At 34.6% G+C, this 26,936-nt stretch overlaps 1 long non-coding RNA gene across 3 annotated transcripts in view; it reads left to right on the plus strand.

Annotated features, from left to right (window-relative positions):
- The window catches only part of LOC105487774 (uncharacterized), a 229,347-nt gene that overhangs the window by 188,249 nt on the left and 14,162 nt on the right, over positions 1-26,936 (plus strand). For all 3 annotated transcript variants that reach the window (XR_011621385.1, XR_011621384.1, XR_011621386.1), the window contains one exon: positions 23,621-23,744. This is a non-coding gene — a long non-coding RNA (uncharacterized lncRNA). The remainder of the gene's footprint in view (positions 1-23,620; positions 23,745-26,936) is intronic.

Consider the following 26,936-nt stretch of genomic DNA (forward strand, 5'->3'; position numbering starts at 1 on the left):
CCCTTGTGGCGCATTTCTTCTCTTTACCATTGCAATACATTAATACTATCCTGAATATTCAAGGTGCCACCCAAAGAGCCTCTAATTATCTATTACATTGTCTCTGCCTCAGGTACATCAATGATTTACATACGGCAACATTATAAAACTCGCTAGCCTACTTTTTATAGCATATTATATCTAGCTTAACATTGTCTTATTGAAAACACAGTATCCATAAATGACTTCATTACTTTCTTTGTGGTCTAACTGGTAGAGAATAAATGGTTTCTATTATTGATGCTACCAATCTACTATGCTGAGAATTTACATTAGCTTTTTCATGGCCATGTAACACAGTTAACTTACTTTTACTTTACTTTATTATTTATACCATGCTCACATTTTAAACGGGTTATAGTTGATTTAAAGTAAAAGGTCTAGCTATAATATAATTCTTGAATCACAGGTTACATGTAAAGATAATGCCTACACATTCAAAGAAGGTGTGGAAGTGATAGAGGGGTTGCGAGCATAAAATTTGGCATTAGGTACACAATGATTATTATTTGAATAAAATGATCTCCTTATATGCTGCAAAGTAGGCTATTAATAAAAATAGTCTTGAGTCTCCATTCTAATTCACAGTACAGCAAAAGTTTAAAACCATTTTCTTTACTCTTACATCTTTTTACTTTTCAATGAATCCCAGTTTCTACTGGATTTCTGACTCTTTTTGATTTAAAAAAAAATCACTCATGAGAGTGCAATATTTTCCTGATGATTAAAATTCAGCTTGTTCTTGCTTAGACTCTGAGCACTACCTCAAATTATATCTCCTCTGCTATGGCTTTTCCCCAAACAATGTACCACTGTTTCAGCCTCTACTCTTCGTCCCAGCATCAGTTTGCAACCACAGTGTGAGTTACCTCAAAACTCTGACTAGGGACAGTCAGGGAATTATTTTTTCTCAAGAGACTCATACAATGCCTGGTAGCTTAAAAAATTAAGTCTCATCTACATTTCATCGAACCAAGTTGCTATGATTTAAAAAAATTTCACCTCCTGGTAGCCAAGGCAAAAAGAGAAATGCAGTTTTATATAGGCTTCATTGTGTATGCAATGTCTCAGGTCTATTTAAATAAAATATAAGTTTTAATTGTAGCTAACATTTAATGAGTCTTTACTAATCCATCCTGGACACTTTTATGTGTTTATTCCTTACAACACATTTTATGAGGTGATAATGCTATAAAATTATGTATCTGTATATCACTATGACATTTGAAACATGCATGAATAGCAGATTTGTCATTAGCTGAGTAAATAAAAATAAACAGAATCACATTGGATAGTCTGAAATCTAAGGGACTCTAACAAGGTAAATTTTTACTGTTGAGAGGCCTACTGGATTTTTTTGAAATGAGATGTTTGATTGGATCTTTTTTTTCCTTTTTTCTTTCTTTCTTTCTTTTTTTTTTTTTTTTTTTTTTTTGTGTGTGTGTGTGTGTGTGTGTGTGTGATGGAGTTTTGCTCTTTTGGCCCAAGCTGGAATGTAATGGTGTGATCTCGGCTCATTGCAGCCTCTACCTCCTGGATTCAAACAATTCTCCAGCCTCAGCCTCCCAAGTAGCTGGGATTACAGGTACCCGCAACCACTCTCAGCTAATTTTTTGTATTTTTAGTACAGACTCAAGAGTTTCAGCAGTCTTGAAATCCTGGCCTCAGGCAGTCTGCCTGCCTTGGACTCCCAAAATGCTGGGATTACAGGCGTGAGCCACAGCACCCAGCCGCATCTTAACACTTTTTTTCTATGGAAACAAACTTACATGCATCATCTCTTCCAAACTTTCTAACAAAATGGGATGAGGCTATTTGCTGAAACCGGCTCAGTCATGGAGACCCTAACCCAGTGGCACTAGAGCAATTAAAGACACACATGCATAAATAGAGTGTGGAGTGGGAAATCAGGGGACTGACAGCCTTCAGAGCGGAGAGCCACTAACAGAGTTTTACCCACATGTTTGTTGACAGCAAGCCAGTGATAAGTATTGTTTCTATGGATTACAGATTAACTAAAAGCATTCCTTAGGGGAAACAAAGGGATGGGCTCTGGCTAGTTATCTGCAGCAGGAACATATCCTTAAGGCACAGATCACTCATGCTATTGCTTGTGGTTTAGGAATGCCTTAAGCGATTTTCAACCCTGGGTGGGCCAGGTGTTCCTTGCCCTGATTCTGGTAAACCCACAACCTTCAGCATGGGCATCATGACCACTACGACCACTACGAGCATGTCACAGTGCTGCAGAGATTTTGTTTATGGCCAGTTTTGGGGCCTGTTTATGGCCAGATTTGGGGGCCTGTTCCCAACAGCTATTGGAATAAAGCCATTTGTTCTGTTTTTCTATGTAAATTATATATTTCATGTGCAATATTCTTAAGACCTAATGTACTCCTCTGAATTTTTTGTCTTGGCAAAACTCTAAGTAAAATTTCTATTATAAATGTTTTGAATTTTATCGAGCATTGTGTTTTCTGATAAATTTTCTATAATCTTAAGATATTATAAAATAGTTTTTTACTACAAAAATAACCTAGAGAATAAATAAATACAATGCCTATATATGATGTCTCTTAGCCATTGCATAGTAACCCCCATAGAAAATTTAGACCTCAATAAAAGGAGCATAAACTAGACAATGGTGAAGATTAGCTGAAGTACTCAAAGCATAGAAAAATAGTCTATATATTTGAATTGCAAACTCTTATGTAGTGGATACATCTATTAACATCCTCTCACAAGATGGAAATTGAACAGTAAGTTTTACTTAAGGTCCTTGACTTCTCTCTGTGGACTTGAGAGAGGAAATCACTCAGAAAGAGAGCATGTCAGTTCTCCAGCTCTCCAAGGACTTAATACCCCTGCAGTTGAGAACCCAGTTTACCTGAATAATGTATGCTTGCAAAACCAACAAGAGGAGAGCAGTATGTTGGTTAGAATTTTATATCCTAAGATCTTTATTTCAAATGACTCTTAAGAATTAAAAAGTGGCTAAGATATCCCTTAAATTTAATTTAAACAATTTTACTGTGATCTAATTAAAACATCTCAAAAGAAGCCAGAAACAATAATGCATGAAATGTAGTTATTATTTGATAAATAACAATTGAAAGAAAGCAATTTATAATTCTCAAGATTAAACGTACTCTGGGCATATTCAGGATATAAATGGCCTATTCATTGTAGAATGTATTAATTAATGAAAATCTTTTAAATTAAAAGGCCTCAAAATAAGGCCATTTTAAATAACGGCTTTTAGTTGCAGAAAAAGAAGGGAGTTCTAAGATTTTTCAAGATATCATTAATAATTTGAAACTTAAAACCCTGAAGTGTTTCAAATATGTGACTTTGGCAGTATAAACAGTGGGATTAAGTCCAAATGAGCTGCCCATCAGGAAAGATTAATTTAGATAACATGTGGATTGGGAAATTCAAGTTGAAAGGTAATCAAATTGTATAATCAAAGTACTCTCCAGAGGCATATAATCCAGCTTAGTTATGTCTTGATCCCTAAAGTGCATGTCTTGTCAATTCAATATCCATCTTCCCTAGAGTTCAGAGAAGGAAAAAAAAAAAGATAATACAAAATCATATATTCTAGTTAGTCATAAAAGTTTACAAAGAAAGTCTTCTTTCTGAATCATCTTATTTGTTCTGTGGAGAAAATATGATGTGTTGATTAGGGAATAGATGAGTAGACAGAAGATTGAAGAGACCGGTCATTTTGTCAGTTCATCCATTATTAGCATCTTCAACTGCCTAAAGACATGTAAGATATTAAATATATAATTGTTGATGATAGTGGTCATGCAAGCAACATATTTTCTCCTGTACAGCTCAAGTAAGCTTAATAAGATTCAAAAAAACATAAATCCATTAAAAACATTCATGAAAACAATTGAAATATTTTGAGATAAAATATAATAACTTATGTTAACGTTTATTTTAGTGTACTAAGTGCAGACATCTACATAAACACACACACACATGCACATGTATATATATATATATATAAAATTAAAAGTGACACAGATGTAAATAAAAATTTAAAGATAATATTGTACTTTTGTCTGGTTTTGTATTCATTGATTCATTTACACATGGGTTCAATTACTTATTCATTTATATATCCTTTATAACCTGAGTCCCCAGCCCCTGGGCCATGGATCCCTGATATAAAGGAGGTCCATAGCCTGTTAGGAACTGAGCCTCACAGCAGGAAGTGAGCAGCAGGAGGTGAGCGAAGCTTCATCTGTGTTTACAGCTGCTTCCCATCACTTGCATTGCCTCCTGAGCTCTGCCTCCTGTCAGATTAGCCGTGGCATCAGATTCTCTTAGGAGTGTGAATCCTATTGTAAACTGCACATGCAAGCAATCTAGGTTGTGTGCTCCTTATGAAAATCTAAATGCCTGATGATCTGTCAGTGTCTCCCATCACTCCCAGATGGGACCATCTATTTGCAGGAATACAAGCTCAGGGATCCCACTGATTCTATATTATGTTGAGTTGTATAATTATTTCATTATATATTACAGCATAATAATAATAGAAATAAAGTACACAATAAATGTAAAGTGCTTGAATCTTCTTGAAGCCAACCTCCCGCCCCCGTCTATGGAAAAATTGTCTTCCATGAAACTAGTCCCTGGTGCCAAAAGAGTTGGGGACCACTGCTCTATATGATCTTTTTTTAAACATAAGACCATGTTATGCACTGGCTATAGAAAGGAAAGATGATACACATTATGATTCTCAGATAGGATGCATTTTTATGTTTTGGAGGAGCAAACACATATACTAAATCCTGATATTAAAATATAGTAAGATTAAATAAAGCAAAGAATGCAATTAGGCATCCATAACATTTATTTTTAAATATTTTAGAATATATAAATTTAAGATTTATATATATATAGAATATATAAATTTAAGATAAATTTAAAATGTATTGCTTATCACAATTATGAAATCATTAGAGGTGTGATTAGCTTGTCATATTTGGGAGGAACTCTTGTCTGGATGGGAAAAGAAAGAAGAAGAAATGTAAAGCAAAATGAAAAGTCTTAAATCCAAGATAAATATGACACTAGGAATTGTATACTAGAGAAATCACCTTAGCTAGTGAAATAAGGAATGATTGTTTCCTAATAACATTTCCTCTTTCTAATAATAAGGAAGCATTCTAATGCCTATGAATTATTGATCATTTGTTAGATCTTTTTAAAAGTTCTTTTTAATATTATTAAAATTCAATTTACTTTTCAAATAAAAATTTACTATTATCTGAAATTGTTAAACACACATCCATATGGCAAAACAATGAGTTGCAAAACTAATTCTAGGTGTCCCATAATCCCCAAGATTCTAGAATTGTAACAAATATTTTATCAACTATCTTAACAAATAATAGCTTTTTAAAAACATAAAGAGATTTAACCACTAAATGGATGGTCAATGTGAACGATGTTTAAAGTGCTGAAAGTTATATGATTATACACATACAAAGCATTTGAAAGAATAGAAGAACAATTTTAGGAGAGTATTCTGTAGATTATAGTAATTAAAAATATTTAATTATATCCTTATCCTTAAAATAATACTGATTTTTAACAGAATTTTAAGCAAAACTTACACACATACTTTCTGCATTCTACAGTTTCCTCTGAAAAGTGTTTAAAGCACCACAGGTCAACCACAAAAGGAACATGGACAAAATAATGTGGGAAGCTAAAAGAACAATTATTGCTGTTTAAATGGATTTAAAGAGAATAAATCTGAGTATATACAGCATAACAGTTGGATGGACTGAACCTCTGGGGTCTAGTTAGAAATGTTTGGATTACAAGGCAGTTTTTCTGATGATGTTGTGGTAATTCATATTAATTTAGGTCAGATTGCTGTCTTCCTAAGGCAACAAGCTGTTTATACCAGTTCTTCTCGAAAACAGATTGCCTGTGTACATCCTTGATTAGTGACACATATTAAGATTTCATTGTATCCTTTGTGCTTAAATTGCTCCTTGCCAGAGGCAGGCTTTTACAAAAAAATTTAGTAAATGACACTATTCCATCAAAATTTTATGTAGAGTAAAAAACAAAGCACTTTTGATAACTGAATAGACATGAAGATAATTTGTTTTGAAAATATTATTTTCTTGGCATATGAGAGGAGGATATATTCTATTTAAATATGAATTAACTTGTGATTTTTTTCACATACTTTTAGGGGTTAAGTACAGATGGTAAAGGTAATTTGATGCCTATTTTTGCCCATATGATAAAATTTTTGATATAGTAAGTAAGCATGCAATATACCTGTCTTATTTTTTAACTTTGAATTATTTATGGCATGCATGTGATTCTTTAATACATTTTTGTTAGTCCCATAAAAAAATCTTGTTTTGGTTTTAATACAGAACACACAGATATTTCTTTTGGCAGCAATTATATGGTCCTATACAGGACAATTTCAATTAAAGAAATATTCTTGTATATCAGCGCTCATCAAGTTTAACAATAGTAATGGGACTAAAACGAGATAAAAAACTAAAAAGCTATAAGAAACAAGCTGTAAGACATTTTTCTTTTCTGTTCCTGCTTGTTTCATCCTCCCAGTCATAGCTATTTTTACCATATAGAATAGTTGGAGTTACTTAATTCCCAGAAAATGTAATTATTGATGGCATAAGGTTGACAACACTTTTGTACATTCCACATAATGCAACATTTTAATAACAAGTGTTACCTGTTTTACGATTAGCGTATTTAAATGTCAGATGAAATCTATAAGACCCATAAACTTGCACTGGTAAAGCTAAAGCATGTTGCAGGGATGTTATTGCCATAGTTGGAAGATCTGCTTTTAATTCAGCATAATTATGAAAAAGTTAGACATTGAATCTGATTTTTTCAATTATTAAAACAATTTAGTGTTCCCGCACAACTTACCATTCAAAGCCATGACAATGGCTGACATTGTCTTATTTATCTACTCATTTTCTATTTTACCCCACTAAAAAGTACACTCCACGAGGCCAGGTAATTTAGTTATGTTGTTACTGCAGATCCTAGGGGCCTGAAACAGCACCACAAGAAAGTGAGAGTCAATAATTATGTATTAAATGAAACAGCAAATAAATGAACAATTGAATTTACATGTTTTACCCATTAAAATTTATAAACTCCTATAGTCACATCTGTCTACCCTGAATTCATTATACTATGGTACTATCATTGTGTACTGTTTCAGTTTATGTTAATTCTAATTGTGTGCATATCAACAAAAATAAAATTGTCTTTGAATATTAACATTGTTTTAATTTTGTATTCAAAACCACATTATTGCTTACTTTTATTTCAAATCTTGCTTGTATTCATTCTTAGCAGATTATTAGCCATCATTTATGTCCCATATTTTCTAAGCATTAAGATAAAATTATGTTATTTATTTTGTCCACCACTCTAACTCTTTAAGACAACTCAAATTTAGGGTTTTGTTTTTAAAGTTTTCAATATTACACAGCATGATGTAATTCTAAAAAGAATATAAATATCTTTTGAAAAGAATTTAAAGTCTTCTTGACTTTTTGAATCACTGAGTTAGTATTTTCATAAATGTGAATATTTCAAATTTGATGAAATTTTGTGGAATGATGTTACAAATTAATATTTTTAGGCATATGTAGATTTGAGGAATTATATATATTTTACATAAATTTGTAATAAATATTAAATACAATATTAACATTAATGTATTAATAATAAATATTAAGCACTAAAATCTTCCAAAAAATGGCAAGAAGCCCAACAAAGTATGAAATCAGCCTCCCAGCTAAGTCGGACTATATTAACTAATCACAAGTTTACTTGGGGATTCATTAGTGAGAATAAATAATTGGTCATTTGGGCATTGTAGAATTCAGAAATTATTGCCAAGAGTGGGGTCCTCTTTTTTATTCCCTATAGACCAGAGAAAAAAAATGTTTAATAACATTAATGGGCCAAAGAAAATATTCTTCTCTACGAGCGGGGAAATAATTGAGTATTTAGCAACAATAATTTAATCTATTATACTTTGCTATTTCACGAACACATCTGGTTATTTCAAAGGAATTCCATATATTCAGTGTCCAGTAGAGGCAGACAAGATAGAAGAGGATAGCTATTAACTAGAATGTTGAATAGTATAAAACATAGTGGAGAAAGGCTGTGTCAATATTCAGGTTTCTACTAGTATTTTGTCTCTGAATATAGCATATATGGAAACAACTCTATATGTTTTTAATACAACTGGATGACTGCATGGAAGAAGACTCAAAGGAAGATTCAACTTATGTTACAAGGGACAGATATATTACAGAAGCTCACAGAAATAATGTAAGAAGTACCAAATTTTCCATCTGTTCATCCATAGCTTAAATTACTTTAAACAGAAATTTTGTATATATATTACATATAATTAAATGCATGTAATATATATACACACATATAATAGTTGTGTGAGTTTATATATAAATATATATTTATAAATTAAATTTTTACAATTTTAAAATGTTATATATAAATGAATATACATTAAATTACATATAAATATATATTTATATATAATTATATATTAATGTGTAAAATATATAATATATTATATTATACACATATACACACATATACACATATATACATATACACATTTTATACATATATACATTTTATACATATATACATATGTACATATTATACACATTATATATTATACATTATGCTAGGTGGCATACACAATAAATTTATCTGCTAATAGTTTTGTGGACTAGAAGTCCCCTACCAAGGTGTTGGTAGGTTTATTTTTTACTGAGGCCTTTCAACTTGGCTTGCAGACGGCCACCTACTGAATGTGCCACTACATCCTCAGTCTGTGTTTACCCTCAATCTGTGTTGCCTGTGTCCTAATACCCTCTTATTAAGACACCAGCCATATTAGATTTTGGCTCACCCATATGACCTCATTTTACCTTAAGCACTACAGGGCCTACCTTCAAATAGAGTCTTATTCTGAGGTACGAGATATTTCGGCTTCAACATATGAATTTGGAGAAAGGAGATACAAAATTTCTGTTATTAAATATGCTGTTGTTAAACAGTAAATAATTATGAGAAAGGCAATCCACTGAATCAATAATTATAGAAAACCTTGGTGAATGTGGAGTAGAAAACACTTCAGAATCATAGGGATTATAAGAATGGGGAAAGACTACATGCAAACCCTCACTATTGCATTTATTTTTACAGCCCTGGGCCTTATAATATTTAAAAAAAAAAAAAAAAAAAAAAAACAGATGTAGATAGTATTAAATAGTCAGGGACATGGTGTAGCCCATTGTTATGTCTAAACAACTATAAACAATGGCTCTCAAGCATTTTTGTTCCAAGAATCACTGGGAAATTCTATGAAAGACTTGGACTCTTCCACAGAAACCTCAAGTTTCTCATTTCCATTACCGGTTTGGGGCCTAAGAATCTGTATTTTAAGAAGCATTTAAGAAAATTCTGATAGAGTTGATGATGGAGCACATTTTGAGAAACACTGGTATAAACAAAGTGTAAATTTTGACTTTTTATTAAAAATTGTAAAGCCCTGCTCTTAGGAAGGAGATGCTGTCTGACTAATTTAATTAGTCCAAAACACTCTTTCCCTTATTAGCTTTCTGACTTATGTGAAGTTCGTCACTCTCTGTCCTTGAAACTCCCATTTGTAAAACAGCCATATTAATAATACCTGCATTAAGGTAATGCTTCACATGTAATAATTGTTCAATTAATCTTAGCTATTATCATACGGAGAAAGGTAGAAGATGCCAGTCAATGCATAGTTAGGATATAGCAGTTGTTCATACTCAGAAAGAAACAGATACAGTATTATACAATATTGAATTAGAAAACCAGAAATCTGAATGTAGCTAGAAAAGATTTAAAAAAACAAAACAAAACAAAACAAAACAAAAAAAAAAAAAAACAGAAATGGAGTAAGGTGGAAGAGGAGGAGTGTGGAGCTACAGTGGGAGTTAAGAGATAAAGGGTATTAATTTTCACTGAGAATTTTTTGGATACCGAACTCTTTGGTATAGAGGACGGGAAGAAGAAAGAAAGGAGGGAGGAAGGGAGGGAAGAGAGGGAGGGAGGGAGAGAGGGAGGGAAGGAAGGAAAAAAGAAAGGAAGGAGGGAAAGGAAGGAAGGAAGGAAGGAAGGAAGGAAGGAAGGAAGGAAGGAAGCAAGGAAGGAAGGAAGGAAGGAAGGAAGGAAGGAAGGAGGGAGTGAGTGAAGAAGGAAGGAATTTTAAAAAGAAGAAAATAAAATAAATATATATGTAGGATTCAGTCTCTATTTTACATACAGCATACTAAATCTCCGAGATTAAGTAATTTATTAAATCAAACATAAAATACTGATAAATAGTAAATGAGGAACTCAAAATTTTGTCTTATTGTTGCAAGAATTACCACCACTGAAGTAAATTTCTGTGCAGTAACTACTTTACTGAGACTCCTTTCTGCCCTGTAGTACCAACAAATTCTCATCAGCTGTGAATTTCAAGTAAGTTTTAAGTAATTGCTGAAAAGCAGAAACTCTTGTTGCAGAAGTCTCTGAGTCACACATTCCTCCAGCCTTCTCCAACTGTCAAGAAACATAAAGGGGCAAATAAAAATTAACACACTTTCTGGATGGTATTGGATAATATAAAACATGGTAATATAAAATGTATTTATAACAAAATTTGGAGACATAGTGCATATTCTTTGTTAAAATATCGGGGTTTTTGTTGTTGTTGTTGTTGTTGTTTTGTTGTTTTGTTGTTTTGCCTGTAGGACCTCAGTCATTTATAGCTTTAAGAAATAGTTTCTCAAGCCTGTAATCCCAGCACTTTGGGAGGCCGAGACGGGCGGATCACGAGGTCAGGAGATCGAGACCATCCTGGTTAACACGGTGAAACCCCGTCTCTACTAAAAAATACAAAAAAAAAATTAGCCAGGCACGGTGGTGGGCGCCTGTAGTCCCAGCTACTCGGGAGGCTGAGGCAGGAGAATGGCGTGAACCCGGGAGGCGGAGCTTTCAGTGAGCTGAGATCCGGCCACTGCACTCCAGCCCGGGCGACAGAGCGAGACTCTGTCTCAAAAAAAAAAAAAAAAAAAAAAAAAAGAAATAGTTTCTGTTTTTTGTGGCACTGTAGTCTAAATAATGCTTGTAAATCTTGCACAGCAAATGATCCCAGCAATGAAATTATTATGGAAAGTATTATGAAAGTAAACCCAGCAATGAAATTATTAAAAGTTAAACAATGTATTGTACTTCGAATGGGTTGCCCCACTTCACTTAGCAATTGCTGAATTCCTTATCGAATGAGCTACAGTGGTGAAAACAGGGTACCAAGGAAGAATACAACGCTTGTAATTCATTCCTTTTGTTATTTAATATTACATTAAGAAGAAATTCCAAGCCTGGATATTTTAAAACTTCATATATTATTGTCTCTCGTGGATCTTTGAGTATACTGGGCTCAGACAGAAGTTCTTGCTCCAAATATCACATGCAGTTGCTATCAAATGTCAATTGCATCCAGAATGGTGAGAAATTTGGATGAACTGGACCAGTTCAAGTGTCTGGGACCCCAGCTGGGAAGGCTGGAGTGATTCTGAATTGGTTGATCAGCTCTTTTTCTTAACATTTATTCGTCATACAGTTGGCTTGGCCTTCTGCAGAGCATAGAAGTCTCAGAGTACTCAGGATTCTTATATGGAGACTGGCTTCTCTACGGCATGTGTTCTGTAAGAGAAATCAAAATATACCAAGCCAATTAAGCCTTGGGCCTGAAAATGGCACAACATCCTTTTCTTCTTATTCTGTTGGTCAAAGCGGTCATAGGCCCAACTCCTAGACTCTGATTCAAGAGAGCAGAGAAATGGTTTCCACCTTCTTGAGCATGAAGATGGGAGATATCATTGTGATAATCTTAGGCTGGATAAAATAAGAAAAGCAGAACTACTATCATAAGAACTATGAACCAATGAGTTTGGTAATGGAGTCAGATGTTACACTATTGAAGTAGGATCCAGGGAAATAAAGGCCCCCCAAAAGAGGTTGGAGAAATAGAATTGCATGGAATATTTCAGGAGATATCGATGCTCATTACATCTAGCTTTTAGAGTAGCAGCACCATCAATAGGGCTGGTGTAGAAGTCTGTGGAATCATGTTGGCTCTTTGCTCTTTGAGGTTATCTTACTTCCTAAGTTTGCATCAAATCATTTGGGGAATGAACTTGGTTTGCTCTTAGCATAGCTAACAGTCAGAAAGTAGAGTTGGATGCAGAGCAGTTAAGAGCAGAGACAAATTGGGAAATATCTGTGTCACCCTATGAGTATTTCAAAGACAATATGCTCATCTCAAACCTAATGCCCATTTCTTCACTGCTGCTTCCCATTTAGTAATTCTTTATAAGTTAAAATGATATAGAAAAGAGGCTCCTAGGAACTATAATTTCTAGCATAACCATGTTGGCCATAGAACAGTGCAGCATATATTTAGTGACTCTGACTGGGGTTTATGATTGCCTCTAGAAGTACCAACTATTTAAAGAGTCTTACTTAATGAATGAGGTTCATTCAATAAGTAACAACTTATTTATTTGAGATGGACAATAATATGTTAGTAAAGTATCACAATAACAATGCAGACACATTAATTATTGGTGTATGGTCCACCTCCCTGGTAAATTTTTATCATGTAATTTTGTGTTACTTTAGTATTAGTTGTCTAACTACCTCTTCATTCATTCCATCGACATTTATTTATTGAGTACTGTCAATGTTTCAATATTGAGATACTGAAATAGTTTACTTCCTTATTTTGTGTAGACTTTGTATTGCTGAAAGCCAGTTTTAATCAGGAATTCATATACTTTCACTGAGTCATAATATTGGGAAGGACTGTAAAAAGTTATTCAGGCAAAACAAATCCTAAATCACTGGTTTTCATGTTTCCCCCATGTAGCTGGTACAATCAGCACTGGTGCAATGCACCAACCTGAGTGAATGCATGTCAACTTCCACTAATAGCTAAATTGATATACAAAGTTTCTGGGGAGTGTCTACATTAGTCCTGGAAGTAGATTCAAATATGTTAGAAAATTGTTTCCCATTTCAATCTGATTTCTTTAAAACTATGTGATTTAACATCTTGTAAATGCATTAGAGCTATGAATGCTATGAAGAAAAAAAAAGGCACGTTTGTAAAGATTTCTTTGCCTTACTTTGTCTTGGTGTGTAAATTGAAATTATTTCAGCTTTTAGAAACATAAATGATATGACATTTCGGTATTTTATTTTCATCACTAATTTCCCACTAGGAAACCTCCTCCATGAGCAAGACAGAAAGATCATGTCACTCTCTTGTACAAATAATTTCAGCAAACTTGGAGAATGCTTACGAGCCATATTAAGCACTTCTTTTCTTCCCCATATGATTGATTATCCATAACATCCTCGATTAGAAAACAGCTTATTTCAAATTCGAACAAAGCAACTACATTGAGTTACAGTGAGAATAGGAAGAGGAAGAGAGAGAAGAGAGCACATGATTCTTTTTTCATAATCATTTGTCATTTAGACATTAAACTACTGGGTCTTAGGTTTAACCTACAAAGGTTTTCTTTTACAGTTACTTTCTATAAAAGCAGTAGAGGCTATGTCACATTCCATGCGTGGGTGATTTTTGACTACCTAAACAATAGATCAGTAAATGAGAAAAATACATACCCATTTTCCTACTAATCTCAAAAATGTTTTAATTAAATCCGTAACATGACTGTAAAATTAAATAAATTTCAGTTTTAACATCATCAATTCTCGACTGATATAAACACAACCTTAAGTGACCATATTTTCAGGAAAATGTATTTTAAGGCTTGATTTAGTAGCTGTTTAAATACTAACACTCTTTTCACAAAATTATCTTTATTTCTTCTTCACAATTGATTCATGCATCCACAATTTTATTTAATATCATTTTAACCTTCTCACAGTTAATTTAATTCCAAGAAATGGCAAAGATATTATTTCTACTATATGTAACAGAAGCATTGTTTCTTAATTTTCTTATATTACTAGCTGACATATTTGAAGATTTCAGACTATATATGTCACAGCACCTAAAACATTCTAAAATTCACCATGTCAAATGTCACAAAATAGCTACTATCTTAATTAGTTCATAAATGTTGTAATGTAGATTTTCACATCAACCTTTTAACTGGAAACCAGCTTTTGCTGATTTCACCTATGGTAAGGCCTTGAAGTAACATTATCTCTTCTAACACAAACACACAGGCAACCACACTTGTGCTGCGTCACTTAGCAAGTGTGTGGCATATCACTCCACCCTTACCTTTTTTCGGTCTTTTCACTAGACCATGAACTCTGTGAGAACAAGAACCACATCTTATTTCCCTTTGAATACCCAGGACTTATCCGAGAGCCTAAAGGAGAGTTGTAACTCAATAGAAGTTTAGTAAATGAATCTATTTAAATAGAAAAATTATATTGTTTCTTCTCTGCTAGATTAAGCCTAATAAAATATAAGACTACCTGTTCACAGTATATTACACAAATGTATTTAGTAAGTACACCATTCCTTCATTTAGTATTTCCAGGTGATATTTTGGGATCAATAGATGAAAATGAAACCACATTTGGAAATTGTGAACACCATGAAGAGAGGGTTGAGTATCAGAAACATCCACGAAGGCAGTGAATTCTTCATCAGTGAAGTTTCAGGCAAAATGTAACTGATTATTGGACCTTGCTATCAGAAAACAAATATGAGAATGAAAATGATTATTAAGACTATGTATTACCTAAGGCCATTTAATATTCATTTTTTAAAATTTTGTTTTAGAACTGAATTTGTAGAATAATTCCACTCACTACCAAAATTTCCACAAGACAGTGTCACCCCAAACCCTCGGTTTACATTGCACATTATCAATGTCTTTCCCTGTTGAGCATTCTTTTAGATTATTTTAAGACCATTTTAGCTGAATAAAAATATTTAAAATGTTCAGGGTGCAGATGACAAAATAGCAAACCTCTGGGGACGACTATGTATATTGGTTCCATAGTTGTCAGTGTTAAAAAGGCCTGAAACATGGTTCAATAACATAACAAATCAAAAGTGACATAGTTAATTTAAGGAAAAGGGCCAGCATACACGATGTAATCCTTTTTTTTGCTGACTTGCACAAGAGCAAACATCAGTATGTGATGATGCATTATGACATAAAATAGCAGGGGTAAGGGGTAAGCACAGACAGAAATCTTTTCTGCTGCATTTATGAAAGATTCAGAGCCACTTACTGCCCTTTTCTGCTGGTCTAAGCATGAATCAGTTTAACAGCTCAATTTACAATGTTATTTCTCATGGAAGGAATAGAAAAAGTATCAGATGTTCTAAGAAATCTATGTAAGTGAGAAATTAGCAATTTTCAATTTTGTACAGTGAGAACATTTGTTTCCTCAAATGCAATTTGCTATTCATTGAGAAAGTGAATAAAAATTATTCTCTACCAAAAGGACACATGTATGGGTAGGTGAATGTATTTGCACATAAAAATGGAACTCTCTCAGAGTCCTGGATTAGCATCTATAGAAATAGAGTAATTTTAGTAATTTTTCTTTGTAACAGAAAATTTTTTATTCTACTAGTTTAATGTACTTTATATATATTTGGACATTTTAGGACAATGAGATTGATAAGTCAACTGACAATAATTAAATGTTAATCGACCAAAGACAACAATGCTTAAAATATACCATTCAAATGAACCCAAGTCAGTGTTCAGCCTGGTAAAAACAGTAAGACTTCTGTAACAATCAGGTTACTTTAATGGAGAAGCATGCAAGTACACAGGGTCCTGTTCAGTACTCCCTTTTACATCCCCAAGTGAGAAAAAAAGTTAAGTGTGGTTCACTATTTGAAGGAGTGTTAAAACATTACATAGAACAAATATCTGCAAACGTGTACAGGAACATAAAGCGAAAGCAAAATAACATTGCAGTTGCAGGATTATTCATAGCATTGTGGATAAAAACACAGAGATAAGGACTACAATCCCTGGGTTTTAATTCTAACTATTCTACTTAACTTGGCGACTAGATTGAAACCTACCTGTCAGCTCTTTTGAGGCTCAGCTTCCAACTTTCTTAAATTTAGAGTTGAAGATGGGGGCCTGAGAGGGTGGTTCATGCCTATAATCCCAGCAATTTGAGAGGCCAAGGCGGGCAAATCACTTGAGGTCAGGAGTTCATGACCAGTCCGGCCAACATCATAAAACCAAGTGTCTACTAAAAATACAAAGATTAGCCTGGTATAGTGGTGCATGTATGGAATCCCAGCTATTCAGGAGATTGAGCCAGGAGAATTGCTTGAACCTGGGAAATGGAGGTTGCAGTGAGCCAAGATGGTGCTGAGAGAGACTGTCTCTCTAAATAAATAAATAAATAAATAAATAAATGAATAAATAAATAAAATAAAATCATCTCCAAAGTCTCTTTCAACTCCAACATTCTGGAGTTTTACAGTACTACTTTGGGATATAGTACTATTCCAAGGACAGAAAAGAACATTTGTTTTAATCATTGCCTCAAAATACATGTAAGAGAGATCAGTACAGTTTTTTTGTTTTGTTTTGTTTTGTTTTGTTTTGGTTTGGTTTTTTTTGTTTTTTTTTTACGTTCTGGGTTTGTGATCCTATTAAGATTTAAGGGCTCAGGCCGAAAAAGACAAAAAACATCATATTGTTTCTTGGGTGAATTTTTATCAATGTAAGTCTCTTGGAAAACATCTTGAACATACAGAGGGTGGAGTGAGAAACCACTTACTCCTTATTAAGAGTGGCTGGACCAGCTAGTTGACACAGAAATGCCTGCTAAGCAAGGTCTCTGTGATCAGAAGCACAAAGTTTTGAGTTCTGACTTGGCCACTGGCCTTTGAGTTATGTGGACAAGTTACTTACATTTCAATGGATTTTATTTTCCTCATTTTAAAAATGGAGCTACTCGCATTTAACTTACATAGTCATTCTCAGACTTATAAAACACTGTTAAGTGCCCAGCACTAAAAGGTGTTTGTCAAATGTTACTTCATTTTCCATTGCTTGCAGTCTTTACCTAGGCTACTGAAGTGTTTTTTGACCCATGTATTTAGAAGCTGTTAGATGGGAACATTTGAAAGTCCTAGAAAGTTGAAACAGCTTTTCCTCACTTCCATTTACCAAGCCATTTAGGTCAAACTCAATTCAAACAAACTCGCATTTCAAAACTTGAAGGTAAGTGCACTGTGAATAGTACAGTATTTTGGAGGAAAAACAAACAAACACAAAAAGAACATCATCTCCTTCAAAGAGCTCCTAAAGCAATGCTTTAGTGCCTGCAGTGGAACTCAGCTAAATATTATTAGTAAAATAGTAAATATTAATCACACCAAGAAGTTTTCTACATTGAAACAATAAATCATAATTTTGGAAGCCAGAGGTACTTCCTTCTGCTGCTCCTGTCAGGTGGCATTAGTTGAAAAGCTGCAGCACTGTTTTTCAAGTTAGAATGGAAAATAAAGGTTACAGTTAAATAAACTGTATGTTTTTATGTGACTTTCAATGAAATTCTGGTGTTCTTCTCTCGATAGACTGAAAAAGGCCTCTGCTAAGATTTTCAACCTCCTTATCCCATTCTCCATTTCTATATCTAATTTCTAATATTCATTTAGTAAAATGTATCCAATGAACTTCAATGATGCATTAGAGAATCAAAATATTCAATACTTACATGTAGCACTTATTCTGAAAGAGCTAAGTAATAACATTTTTTAAAAAAAAAAATTACATGTTTAAAATTTTCCTTTTGATTTTGCTTTCATGTGACAAAAATCATTGACTGTTTATGATTATGGCTAAGCATTGTACTGAAAGGAACATAGCTCAGCATAATCATGGGAATAAAGTGACCAAAGGTGGTAAAAAACAAAAACAAAGGCCTGGTCAGCAGCCTGATCACTTTAATTTGTGTCACACAGGCATGATCTACTCATTGGAGAGGACATGTGTCAACTTTGTTAAATAAAACTGTTAATAACTGAATTAGAAAATTAAATTTAGGCCTTCTATGCTCTTTTAAATGGTGGTTCTCTTGTGACCAGTTCCGTTAGCCCAGAATCATCCTAGCAACATGGTCTCTGGCCTTAAGAAAGATACCATGCATACATGTATGACTTAGCTAGAGAACATTTGAGGAAGTACAAAATAACAGAAAACAAATTATCCTCAAATGTGGAAGCAATGATGAATCACAATGCATGACAGATAGAAATGAGAAGCCAAGAAACTGAGTTACAGCCTCTCAACAGTGAATCAATACAGGAATCAAAGCCAGGCTAGAAAATGCACACTTTACTAAGATGACCAAGTTCAAAGTTGTATATCATCTATGAACTCTAGAATGGAGGTGGAGCACTAGCTTCAGGCAGAAAGCACTGCATGCTGTTCCCTATGTAGAAACTTATGTGGAGAATGTAGTGATGTCATTTAAAATTTTGGCTCTATAATTATTCTGCATAACACAATTTGTACTGAGTTTTAAAGTAAGGCATTACATCAATATCACTATACTCACATTTCAAATTTTTACTCTCGTATTTAAATGTCCATCCTCCAGAGAAAAGAGGAGATTTTTGGTTTTGCTGCTGTTAGTTTCTTTTTGTTCTTTGTTATTTGTTTTATTTGTTTGTTTTGCTTTTTCATGCCATGGAAGTGAAGAAGGCCAACAGATTGTGGGGTAGAAGGGTGGGAAAAAATATATATTCAACAAGAAACGAGCAAGAACAAAGTTTTTGGGTATCCCACATGTGGAAAGAATGATGCAAACAAATTTTAATATGTCTATAAACAGAAAGCAGGGAAACCTTGCAACACATCAAACCACAGGCCTTCTATGACTAGTTGAAGGAAGAAAACCATTACAAGTTAAAATACCAGGCCAGAAGCTACAGAAAAAGCTTTCCTCATGGATCTTTTTCATGGAAGAGTCTTTTTCAGCACTTGAATCACTATAGTAAGTGACTATGACAAGAGATAATATACACTTAAATACATGGCTAGCTTACACTTAGTGTTTCCAAACGCCACCTCATTTTATATCATCTCCAAGTATTAGGTATTATTATAATCAGCCCATTTTCAAGATAAATAACTGAAACATTTAGTGACAGTCCCTGGTTCTCAGTTTTGAATACACATTAGAAACACCTGCATATGTTTTTAAAATATCACCAGTGCTTGAGTTTAGAATCTGTGGGAGGTGGGGCCAAGCATTGGTATTTTTAGATGCTTCAAATATGAAACCAAAGTTAAGAAGCATGAAATTAAATAAGTTTTTCAAAATAACACAATGAGTAAGAGTGGATTCAGAATGAACACCTAGAAAGGCAATTTCTTCATGACACATGTAACTGTCCTGTAAGGTACATTTGGAAAAGCAACAACAGACTTGAGTCAATGCTGCAGCTCAACCATGCTCCAGAATTAGAACAGCACAGCATCTTATGGTATGTACTCAGCACCCTGTGCTAGAAATATTCCCAACTTTTTTTATTTTTTATTTTTTTAGAAACATGTGACTTCTCACTGCTCTTAATGTAAAGATTAAAAATTTTCACTTGGTCTACAAAGACAAAGGTCGTCAGAAGACAGCTTCTCCCTAACCCTTCAGTCACAAGAAGCAATTCAGGCATTGACTTTTCCCTCCTTCTCTGTCTCTAGTCTCAGTTTCCTCAGTGGTTGTGGCCTCTGCCTGGATTATGCTGTCTTTCCTTCTTCCCCACATTAACATTTGCTTTACATTTGAATTTTGTTTTAATGGTTAAGTCTCAGGAAAAACATGATTTTATTATTATTTTATTTTTTGAGATGGACTTTTGCTCTTGTCGCCCAGGCTGAAATGCAGTGGTGTGATCTTGGCTCACTGCAGTCCGCCTCCCAGGTTCAGGTAATTCTCCTGACTGAGACTCCTGAGTAGCTGGGATTACAGGCATCTGCAACCATGCTCAGCTACTTTTTGTATTTTTGACAGAGACGGGGTTTCACCATGTTGTTCAGGCTGGTCTTGAACTCCTGACTTCAGGTGATCCCCCTACCTAGGCCTCCGAAGTGCTGGGATTACAGGTGTGAGCCACTGTGCCCAGACAGGAAAAACATGATTTTTTATTGCTAGTTCCAAATCTCCCCTCCCCTAGCTCTATGGCTTCTCAGAGTTTCACATTTCTTTCATCCACTTTTACAGTCTTATTTGTTACCTATGGATAAGTGACTGCTGAGTCTAGGTCTTTAACTTTCTTCACTCTCCCTGACCCTCATCAAAGTACCTAGAGAGCATCTCCATTTCGCTTTCCTTATGCCACCTGAAACTCAAGATGTCTTCTTGAAAAAAATTTATTTTCCTGCACTAAAATGTAAGTCTTCTGAAGTGTTTGTTTGTTTGTTTGTTTGTTTGTTTAATTTTACTGAAAACATCAATGTTCACTTCACTGTCAGGGCTTGGGTTGTTAATAAATGGTATTGGGAAAACTGGCTAGCCATATGCAGAAAATTGAAACTGGACCACTTCCTTTCACCTTATACAAAAATTAACTCAAGATGGATTAAAGAATTAAATGTAAGACCAAAAAACATAAAAACCCCAGAAGAAAACCCAGGCAATACCATTCAGGACATAGGTATGGGAGAAGACTTCATATCTAAAACACCAAAAGCAATGGCAACAAAAGCCAAAATTGGCAAATGGGATCTAATTAAACTAAACAGCTTATGTACAGCAAAATAAACTATCATCAGAGTGAATAGGCAACCTACAGAATGGGGAAAAAGTTTTTGCAATCTATCCATCTGACAAAGGGCTGATATCCAGAATCTACAAAGAACCTAAACAAATTTACAAGAAAAATACAAACAAGACCATCAAAAAGTGAGCTAAAGATATGAAAAGACACTTCTCAAAAGAAGACATTTATGCAGCCAAAAAAAATGAAAAAAGCTCATTATCACTGTTCATTAGAGACATGCAAATCAAAACCACAATGAGATACGATCTCATAGTTAGAATGGTGATCATTAAAAAGTCAGGAAACAACAGATGCTGGAGAGGATGTGGAGAATTAGGAATGCTTTTACACTGTTGGTTGGAGTGTAAATTAGTTCACCCATTGTGGAAGACAGTGTGGTGATTCCTCAAGGATCTAGAACTAGAAATACCATTAGACCCAGCAATCCCATTACTGGGTATATACCCAAAGGATTATAAATCATTCTACTGTAAAGACACACACACACACGTATGTTTATTGCAGCACTATTCACAATAGCAAAAACTTGGAACCAACCCAAATGCCCATCAGTGATAGACTGGAAAAAGAAAAATGTGGCACATGTATACCATAGAATACCATGCAGTCATAAAAAGGATGAGTTCATGTCCTTTTCAGGGACATGGATGAAGCTGTCAACCATCATTCTCAGCAAACTAACACAAGAACAGAAAACCAAACACTGCACATTCTCACTCATAAGTGGGAGCTGAACAATGAGAACACATGGCCACAAGGAGGGGAATATCACACACTGGGGCCTGTCAGGAGGTGGGGGGCTAGGAGAGGGATAGGATCAGGAGAAATACCTAATGTAGGTGACGGGTTGATTGGTGCAGCAAACCACCATGGCACGTGTATACCTATGTAACAAAACTGCATGTTCTGCACACGTACCCCTGAACTTAAAGTACAATAATAATAATAAAAAGAATGACTTGTGAGTCTTTTTTCACCAGTATGTTCACCTAGTCTTTTAATCCTAATGGATGAAAGCTCAAAATGTCTCTTGGTCTATCGTCTTCTTTTCATTTCCATTGCCATTCTCAGGTTCAAGCACTCACCACTTCTAATTTAAACGACTACAGCATTGCTCAACATGTGTTGGACAATATACTTTAGCTTCATGCACAGAGCTTATTACAATGTTGACCAGTGTGCCTTTTTTTCAGAGCAAATGAGTTCAAATATCTGGGGCTGAAATCTTAGGATCTGTGTTTTAACAGGTTCCCACATTATTGCTCTATACATTGAACTTTGAGAATCATGCAACTGAAATAACTTTCCTAGCATTGCTCCAGTCCCCATCCTTTCTTGTTTCAATTAAACATAGATGCTCCTTTTGCATAGTTTTGCAAGGAACATTTCCAGTAATAAGGACCCCAAACTTGAAACTGAAGTTAAGTTCTGAAATTCCATTGCAGGTTAAAAAAAAATTCAAGAATACATATAAAGCTTTACTGAGAACATTTTAATTCTAATAGGTAGTTTCAATTTACTGTCCTACATATATTCCTTTTAGTTGTCATAAATTCAAACTGTAAGACATATTTTTGAAATTTTACTTTGAATTAGGTTAGCATGTTTACACCTTTGTGATATCAGCTTGCTATTTTCTTTATCTAAAACATACTTGCTCCAACAAATGCTTCAAATGACAAACTTCCAGGTTCACCTCAAATGACACCTTTATAATTAGTCTTTGGTGATCTCTTAAGTGACAAGAGTCAGTAATTTTATTAGATATTACAAATATAAATGATAGCTATTTCATGGCTTGTACCACCCCAACTCCATCATACTTTTGAATATATGGTAGGGACCCCTGAACTAACTCTCCTCTCTACTTTTACATCATGTCAGCTGTACTTTAAAGGTATATCTTCCTGTATCTGGACACTTGGGTGCAACTGCTGCTTCCAATTAACCCAAAGGTCACTGCTGATGATGGGGATTCAGATGCCTCTGCCTTGAAGGAGAAACTCAATGCAAATACTGTAACTGTAGAACTCAAATGCTTCTAATTAATGATGGAGTTGGTGGTAATGCTCTTGTCTGGAGAGTTTTCTTATCAGAGGAAAAGCACTTCTCTCTTTTCTCTTCCACATGACACTTTCTGGCAACACCCTCCCCCCCCTCCCCTGCCCACTACTTTTGTCATTCAAGTTTTCATTCTGATTGTATTTAAGTGATTAATGGATAACACCTCTCCCCATTTACAAGCAACTGATAGATGAGAAATCAGATTAATGTAGATTAAACTACTATTACTGATTAAAACTGGATTCAAAGATAAGACTTAGGAGGAGGGCCAAATGGCCTTGTAGCCCTCACCTGAATAAAAATGACTAATTAATCCTAGAGGCTAGACAATTTCATATCTTCTCATCTTCTCTGCAGGGTCAGACTCTGCATTGCAGATGAGCAGGCAAGAATGGATCTGTCGGAAGAAATCATTCCTTCCCCACTCCTGAGGTTCTATTCCACTTGGGAAGCTCTTCATACAATACTCCTGAATGACTGCTCTATGTGCCTCACTCACTTCTTTAATCTAATTAGAGAATTTGGAAATGAAAAAAAAAATACCCCTTTATTTCCACACTCTTTTTTGTTTGTTTTCCTTTATAGGATAGGAATCCAGTTTGCAGGACAGAAAATATGAATCCCTGTCTGCTTCTCCACGGCACAGATATGAGGGGAAAACCTCCTGTGGAAAGGCCTCTATCCTCCAGTTTGACCAGAGCCATGCTAGGTAAATCTTTCTATATAGTCTCCAATATTAATTTTATCAGGAATAAAGGAGATAACACTAATACAATGTATTTCGGTAAAATATACCAGGTTGCATCCTCTGTCTGGCAAAAACCCTCCAATTATTCTTTATTTCACTCAGAATAAAATCCAAAGTGCCCACACTGGCTTCAGAGTCCTCTGTGAGATGGCTCCCCATGACCTGTGTATTCTAACCTCCTCCTTGCTGCCCCCAATCCCTTTCCTGCAGCCATTCTGGCCTTCTGGTTTACCTGCGAACACATAAGACATTTGCTAAGCCTGCAATTATTTTCCTCTAAATAACTCCTTTTAGCCCTTCAAATCTTTGCTCAAACTTTTGCTCTCCAATAAGCCCATGCTGAAACCTTGTTACTCCATTTAATTCTGCAGGCTACCCTCCTCCCAACACTCGCAGGTCAGTTTTCCTCTTCTACTTGACTTTATATTATCGTGTTTAGGTACACAATACAGTTTCCTTATTATGTTTGCTATTCATTGCATATTTCTCCCAACTGGAAGTTCCACCGGGGTGGCAGTTTTTGTATCTTCTGTTGCATGATACATTCCAAGCACTTAGAACAGTCCCTGGAACACACAAGGCATTCAATTAACATGGAAGGAAATTGAGCCTGGGATGGAGACAGATGTCATTATATTATATTAGCTCCCATGTTGCTGAAATCCTTTGGGTACAATACAAGCAAAATAAATGGTAGTTATTTTAAAATTTTAATTTATATTTCCATTTCGTGCTACTCAAATGTGTGGCTGCTAAATATGTTTCTAACTTCAACCAATATGACTGTCGCTTCCTTTTCTAAAAATGAAATCAAATTGTTTTAAAAATGACTAGATACTGTATTTTTAAATATGTGACAGTTTTGTATATAAGAAATTGCCAATATATTTGGTATAATTAAATCTATATATTTATATGCCACAGAATGAGTAATTTCAACTCTTTAACTCTCTACTGACTATTGTTATTTTTACATTTGAACAAGAATACAACAGAAGTCGTGCACAATAGAATGGGGCTAGCATGTTATCATTTGCTGCTAATGGAAAATGCTTTTTGTGAGAAAATAATCCTGTAGAAATAAGGTAATATAAATAATTTAAATATAAATAACAGTGTACATGCATTTAAATAACAAATATATAAAACATATTTGTTACATGATCAGCCTTGGCAACATAGGGAGACTCCTTCTCTCCAAAAAATTTAAAAATAAATTGAATGTGACGGTGTGTACCTGTAGTCCCAGCTATTTGGGAGGCTGAGGTGGAAGGATTTCTTGAGCCAGGGAGGTCAAGGCTGTGGTGAGCCATGATCGCATCATTGCACTCCTGCCTGAGCCACAGAGTGAGACCCTGTTTCCATAAATAAATAGTTATATGTATTATAGAATATATATGTGATGAGCTGATCATAAGAAGGATATGCTATATTTTATGTGTAAGGCATTGTTTGGCATTAAACTGAAGACTCTGTAGAGTAGCGGGTATATATATATATATATATATATATATATATATATATATATATATGAATTTATGCTTTAAAGAAAAATAGTGGGATCACTCGCTTTTCATAAAAAGTATTATACTTTGCATGAAGATTATATTAATGAAAATTTAAAAGGAATATTTGGGTATTCTTTCACAGGACAAGGAAATAGATTGGTTTTTAGATGATTTTTTGTTGTTTTTGTTTTGAGACGGAGTTTCGCTCTTGTTGCCCAGGCTGGAGTGCAGTGGCGCTCTCAGCTCACTGCAACCTCAACCTCCAGGGTTCAACTGATTCTCCTGCCTCAGTCTTCCAAGTAGCTGGGATTACAGGTGCCTGCCACCATGCCCTACTAGTTTTTTGTATTTTTAGTAGAAATGGGGTGTCACCATGTTGGTCAGGCTGGTCTCAAACTCTTAAATTCAGGTGATCCACCTGCCTCAGCCTCCCAAAGAACTGGGATTACAGGTGTGAGCCATGGCACCCAGCCGGTTTTAAGTTTTAGAATGTATGCTTATTGAAAAAACTAGGCATCCTTAATAACCAAAAAAATGGTCAGGACAATTTTGTATTATCTTTGAATCAAAGTAAAAAAAAAGTGGGAAATTTAGGTCATTGCTCCAGGAACAGTTGTAAAAGCTTTTACTTTGTCATTGATTCTGTTAACCTGATCAGAAATTCTTAATTTTTCTATTATTCCTTCAACAAGTACCTCAATAGGTATGGCCTATCTTTATTATTACAACTTTTGCATTGCACTGAATGTTTTCCACTGGATTGTAAAATCTTAGGGGATAGAATTTGTTTCAATTTGTATTGTACCTGGAGGCTAGTAGGCTTTCATAAAAACAAAATATTAAAGTTCACTGAAAGAAGTGCTGAAGATAGAAATGAGCTTATGTTCCTTGTACCCAAAGAGGTTAGTATCTAATGAAGCAATTATCCTAAGTTAATAAATGACAATGTTATGTGAAAATGCTACTGCAAATTGTAGAAATGACGTTTAGGAGCACAAAGAAAAGACACCTAACTTAACCTACATCCAGAAGAATGGGCTGATTAGGAAATGACACTCCTAGAGGTGAAGTTGTACATTGTCAGGAAATACAGTTTATTATAAGGTTTAATTCAGAAAGAACAGAGTAAGGAAAGCCAGAAAAACAAAACAAAGTAGAATATGTTGAGATCCAACTTTTATGTTTAGAGAAAACAGTTAATCAAAAATATCTAATGCACATATCTTTTATCTAAAAATGCAGATAGGCTGGAGCAGTGGCTCATACTTATAATCCCAGCAATTTGAGAGGCTGAGGCAGGATGATCGCCTAAGCTGAGGAGTTTGAGATCAGCCAGCACAACACAGGGAGACTCGTTCTCTACAAAAAATTTTAAAACTAGTTGTATGTGATGGAGTGTTCCTGTAGTCCCAGCTACTTGGGAGGCTGAGGTGGAAGGATTGCTTGAGCCAGGGTGGTCAAGGCTGTAGTGAGTCGTGATTGCACCACTGCACTCCAGCCTAAGCCACAGAGTGAGACCCTATTTCTATAAATTAATTAATTAATTAATCAATATATTTAAGTGGAGGTATATTAAAAATTAAGTGTTTCTTACAGTACTTCAAAATAAAATTTGAAATTTTATGTGACAAAAACTCATCTGTAA

This window comes from Macaca nemestrina, chromosome 3 (genome assembly GCF_043159975.1).
Source record: "Macaca nemestrina isolate mMacNem1 chromosome 3, mMacNem.hap1, whole genome shotgun sequence".
Classification (NCBI taxonomy): domain Eukaryota; kingdom Metazoa; phylum Chordata; class Mammalia; order Primates; family Cercopithecidae; genus Macaca; species Macaca nemestrina.